At 43.1% G+C, this 5979-nt stretch overlaps 1 protein-coding gene and 1 long non-coding RNA gene across 5 annotated transcripts in view; one reads left to right on the top strand and one right to left on the bottom strand.

Moving 5' to 3' along the window:
• Nucleotides 1–5979, top strand: part of IQCA1 (IQ motif containing with AAA domain 1) — a 186996-nt gene that overhangs the window by 56688 nt on the left and 124329 nt on the right. The window lies entirely within an intron of this gene.
• The window catches only part of LOC109322792, a 57635-nt gene that overhangs the window by 7522 nt on the left and 44134 nt on the right, over nt 1–5979 (bottom strand). For all 3 annotated transcript variants that reach the window (XR_002104487.1, XR_002104488.1, XR_002104486.1), the window contains one exon: nt 1043–1124. This is a non-coding gene — a long non-coding RNA (uncharacterized LOC109322792). The remainder of the gene's footprint in view (nt 1–1042; nt 1125–5979) is intronic.

Genomic DNA, 5979 nt, shown 5'->3' with positions numbered 1-5979 from the left:
GGATCGAGGTAAGACTAACTGGCCTATAGTTTCCCGGGTCCTCCCTCCTCCCTTTTCTGAAGATGGGAACCACGTTGGCCCTCTTCCAGTCCTCCGGTACCAGTCTGCATGGGGAAACCCACTATTTCCCACAATTTTCTGTAGTGAATGGAAAACCTAGATCCCTGCACAACACTGGGAATTCAGGACAAATGCTCTCCCAGAGTCACGCGGTCTGGCACTGGGATTTCAGGTTCCCATTTCAGGACTGCCATGCCCATTTAGGGATGGGTGGAAACCCTAGCCTCTTCCCTGCGTTCCCCTTGCTTCACACAGTCCCTTTCCCCATGCCCTTTTCCCATGCTCCCGTCACTGCATGTGCCCCTTCCCATGTACTTCCCCCCACGCTACCCCTTGCACTGTGCGTCTTTCCCTGTGCTCCCCCAGAACTGCATGCCCTTTCCCCATGCTCCACCCTGCACTGCGTGCCCCCTGCCCTTCACCCCTTCCTTACACTCCCTCTACTCCATATGTCCCTTCCCCTGTGCTATCCCTGCTGCCCTTTCCCCTGTGATCGTCCCTACACCATGTGCCCCTTCCCTGTGCTCCCCCACCATACTGCATACTCTCTTCCCCTGTACTCTCCCATTGCTCTGTGAACCTTCTACTTGCCACATGAGCCACTCTGACCCCATCTGGAGCTGCAGCAGCTGCCTGCCTGGCCCATACTCAAATCTAAGACAAGGGTTTTTTCTTTGTGCTAAATGAGGGGGAAAATGTCTTTGATTTGAGTAAACATGATATTGGATTCCCTACTTGTAAAAGGGAGTGTTGCTAAAATATTTACCCTTTTGTTTCCAGAAAAGAGTGACTATGACTTCAGTCATTTTGAAATCTATGACAGATTTTATTGTTATAGAGGTTCTAAAAAACCTTCCCAAAGGAGTAAATTTAATGAAGAGTTCTATTTTGTTGTAGCAATTACACTAAAATCTCAGTGGAGAAATATGCTTTTCATAACTCACATCTATTTTATGTTCCCGCTATTCATCATTCTGCTTACCTGGATCTGTTCCTGTCAGTCTGGTGAATCATTAGCATAAACATTTCCAAGCTTCTGTACTGTCTGGTCCTTGCCCACAACCCTGGGAAAAAAGGGAATTTTTGAAATCTTAAGATAATTTAAGGAAGCATAGGCCCTCACCTTTAAAGAAATGGAATGTGTATAAAGACCTCATACATCAAAAATACCCTGTGAGTTGTGCAACAAGAATACAAACATTCCAAACCTAATAACAGCTGCAATCAACCTTCAAGTTGTTCAGGTTTTAGCCATGAAACTGTCACTGAAACCCTTACCCCATTGCGTTTAAAACATAAAGGATTTTGTTTTTAAAATGGGGAATTATATAATTCAAATTTTATTTTCTGGAGTATTCATGTTATAGGAAGTGTTTTTTTTCTGTAAATGGAGTCCTTTTGCAGATTTGCACTGTGTGCAAGAATGCCATATTTCTCCATCAGAAAACTATTCCTGAAGTGGTGTGGATAACAAAAGCAGAATGCTAAATGTTTTTTCTTGTTAATTTGCATAATCACCCCAAGTACAACAGCAATACTAGGTCCTCCTAATTCTGTAACATTACTAACTCTTTGTACATGACAACTACAAAATCAGGCTAATAATGTTCAGATAATCACCCCAGAACAATCAGTAATATTAGGGAAGTCCCATTTATATCAAACACAAAAACCTCCATTAATGTTAAAAAAAAAACTTCCAAGGAATATGACTATATGCTGGTCAGAACTCAATATGAAGAATTCAGGAATCAAGACGAGGTTTTTATTACTTGAGATTGCCTCCAGAATCACAGGGGAGAGCCTAAACACACAAGCTTCGCTATAATGTATCTTATGCCCTCTAGCTGTAACAATTTATTTTGTGCATTTCTTGGAGAATTTATACGTCTCCAAGCAGCGCTCTAGGGAGCTTTTCATCAGTGGCTTTGCTGACCTAATAACAAGGGATCCAAGTAATAGCAACTTTTATGTACATGTTATGTGTTATTCCCACAGATATGGGGATTGATTTTCTGGAGAAAGGAGGAGGCAAGGGGTAAATGTGCTCTCATAATAGGTTTACACTTTACTGATTAGTTTTGAATGTCCGCTTTCTCTGCCTGCTGACTTGAGTATTGTCAAAAAGAACCATCCAAGCTACATGGTGAGTGAATGAGACTCATTTTAAAGCAGGGGGTTCTTTATTCTTCTTAAGCACTCTTTATTGCTAGGCCAGACTGACCAAAAGGGAGGTAAAAATAAGAGTTTTTAAGTTATAATTCCTTTTTTCATAAGGATGTTTCACTGAGCTGAGTTTGATATCCAGTACCATAACCTGGGGTGAGTGAGAGGGGCACCAGTCCTGGACACCAACTTAGTAGGGGCATTGGCATTGCCCCCTCCCACCCTCTATACCTCCCCCTCCCCCAAAATCTGTGCCCCGGCAGCAGAAGCAACCCCACAGCATTGCTCTTGCTCCCTACCATTCTCAGAATCCCCTGTCTTTGACGCTCAGTGACACCTCCATCTCCCCTGTGCCCCACCTCTACTCTCCCACAGGATTTGCCCAGGGTACAACCCCTGCTCATTTTACCTTTTTTTAAAATACCAATACATTTGTTTGCAGGATTCTGTAGGAAGCAGGGGATGGAAAAGGCAGAACAAAGATGAATAGAGGAAGAGTTTTCATATCAGAAGTATCAGACTAGGAAATCATGTATTTGTTTAGGGTCGGCTGCCATATTATATTTCACATTCCACACATTACTCTTTCTAAAAGTAATTTTAGTGTTTGCAAAAGGTACTAGGTGACTGTCCTAAGCAACTGAAATCCTGCCCATAGGGCAGATACAGCTTGAGCTCTGGCAGTGCTAAATGGTGGCCTCTCTGCTGAACCCTAGCTCGATTTGGAGGAACTGACTTTTTATTTCATGTGTATCTTGAGATGCAATAGAAATGTTCGGGTTTGCAAGGACCAAGCAATACAGCAGTAGTAGTAGGCAGGTATCTGTCTGTCCCGCAAGACAATAGAATTACTTCGAGTGAATAGTCAGCTCTTTGCATGTAATCCTTGCATGAAAATAAAGTGAAGCTAGAGTGACCTCTCCAGGGTTCAAAAGCCTGAGCAATGTATATGGAGACACTGAGCTGCCCACACACCAGTATGCCTCCCTTGGCCTTGCTGATTTAATCCAAAGGAAAGGCAGACATCACTACATTTGGAACCAGCTTGGCTGCAGGAGCTGCCAGAGCAAAGGACATCCATGTGTCTGTCTATCACAGCTTCACTTCTAGACTAGCTGCTAAACAGTCCAGTCTACCCTATCGTCGAATGGACTCCAGTTCCAAGTTTTGGCAGCATTTCCTCCATCAGGGGTAAGACTAGTACTCAATAGTACATGATAAACAGCAAGCAGCTTTTGTTAAAATTACTTCTCTGGTTTCTGCTGTAAAAACACAAAACAGAACAGTTCTTTCAAAGGATTGCAAGCTTCAACCTGAGAAATGTTGGGATGTCTTGCAGTGAAATAAATGGGTACAGCAGTCCCTCCATCGTAGCCATCTTTCATTACAACTGCTTAGTCATTACTGAACCTCCTCTCCCACCCACATGGGGTCAACTTTTTACAGGAATTTTTCCCAGCATGTGTACCTGAAAGCTGGACTCTTGTATTCAACAGAAGCAATGGCTTGCAACCCAAAAGGAGATACTTTGCAGATGGCTATTAATGCCCCCTCTAATAGGGATGTGGCATGATCACAGGCAATATGCATATGCCATCCCATGCAGAAGCACAAATTAATAGCCAGGCTATAAAAGAAACTTTGGCATGGTCCCCTGAAATCCTTCCAGTCACTGCAGGATACAACTCCTAGTCTCTTCTCTCAATTATCATTGGGTTTTTTTGTGTATAGTTAATATTTTCTATCTCGGTACTTTCTTAGAATAATAGTCATTTGGGTGTCTAATACTATTGTGAAAATCCAACCAAGACCACGAGCAAGGCAGTCTTTGGTGGTATCTCCTCATCAACTACATCCATCGGATTTGTGTTATAATTTGATTCTAAAACAGAATCTGAAATAAAACTGGTTCCAATGGCTGCCTATAGACATGCTCCGATGCATTCTAATTAGAATGCCTGGAAGTGGACTCAGTTAATCAAGTCTGCCCTGTATTCTAATTAGAACGCTCTAGCATTGCTGCAGAACTGCTCTAATTAAGATGTCCCCACCCCAAGCATGTGCATAGGCAGCCAGTGGGATTATACAAATAAAAACAAGTTGTTGGCTTCTGATTCCCATGTATGGTGCCCCTCTTGGGCCTTAGCGGCACAAGATGCATTTACAAATGAGAACTATGATTGCAGGGCTGGTCTTAGTGTCTTTGCTAGAAAATAACATGAGTCAGAGTTTTGGTCCTTCCTGAAGGAGGTAATCTTTTAAGTTACTCTGGTCAACTTTGAACCACCCAACTTTACCCTCCATCCTGTGATGCTTCCTGTAAAGAAAAGTCCAGAGTTCAATCCAGTAAGAATTTAGATTAGAAGTCTATATGCTATCTTCGTTTAGATGAGTGGTTCTCAATCATTCTGGATTCAAGACAGCCTTCTAAAAACATTTCTGAATTTAGAAATATCCCATTTCAAAATCTGATTTAGTTTATTACAGTGATTATCTCCTCACACCCCCTTGGCACCCGAGATGAGAATCACTGCACTAAAAGCTAAACAAACAAAAACATGAAGTTCAGTGCAGATGACTCCACTAATGAATCTTAAAAAAAAATACATAACATGTCTATCACTTCTTTATCTCTTTCTGACTTTCACAGCTTGCTGCCTTCTGTCTACATTCAGAGTGTAATCACTGAACACAGTGGGCCCTGACCTTGAATAGAGTCTTGAATATTATGGTAATAAATACTATCTTTACTTTTAGATATTGAGGTCAGTGCAGATTTTATCTAATGTTTTGATAGAAGCAGATGGCACAATACGTACCACTGCATGTTCAAAATGTTGCACAATGACAGACCCTGCCTCACAGTACACATGGGGAGGAGGATAGTTAAACTGACTTATTTCAAAGTCAGTGGCAGAGCACTGGGGATGTCCAGTAGTCCAGCTGACATTTGAGTATCTCATGATGGTGTCTCAAACTTATTTCAACTTCTCCTGCTTACTGCTATTCACATCTACTTCTGCAGGTTGCAGACATTAAAAATTAGGAAGCGTGTTTCTTTGCATTCCTGTTAAAAAGAAAAAGGTCAATTCTTTCTGCTCCCTCCCTATCCCAGTCTGTACCCAAGGGGTGAGCACTGCCCCCATCACTGTGGGTGCTCCCCAGGGACTTGCAAACAAGCAATTGGAACCATCTTCCCTCCAAGACCCCTCTTGCCTGCGCTAGGAGCATGAAAGGACTGGGTGGATGAGCCAGGCTGAAGAGTGCAGCACCATGTCCCATGCCTGCCTGCAGCAGATCACACTGCTCAGAGTGTGGGGGTGGCAGCAAGAGCAGGAGTCTTGAGAGGAGCAGCCAAAGGTGCCAGGAAGAAGTGCTTACCTCCTCACACAGAAGCCAAGTGACATGGCACCCTTAAAAAGATCTTGTGGTACCTCAGAGTACTGCAGCACCTTGGTAGAGAATCACTGATTAAATCAATCTTCATCTTCTACAGAGACAGAATGTCTCATTCAGATGCAGAGATTATCCTGAGATTTTTTCCAGCTGCCCCCAACTTCTGAGACTTTCTTGGTACTAAGACAGCAAATAAATTTGTGATAGCATAGCTTGTTCCTTCTGCTATGAACATGAGCCTGCAATGCGATGCTGCGGCTAGCAAAGCGACCAAAATGCTGGCGTGCATCCATAGATGCTTCTCGAGCAAATCCCGGGACGTCATTCTCCCCTTGTACTCGGCCTTGGTGAGACCGC

This window comes from Crocodylus porosus, unplaced genomic scaffold (genome assembly GCF_001723895.1).
Source record: "Crocodylus porosus isolate Cpor-Errol unplaced genomic scaffold, CroPor_comp1, whole genome shotgun sequence".
NCBI lineage: Eukaryota > Metazoa > Chordata > Crocodylia > Crocodylidae > Crocodylus > Crocodylus porosus.
The sequence above is the reverse complement of the archived record's forward strand: the minus strand, read 5'-3'. Positions and strand labels throughout refer to the sequence as shown.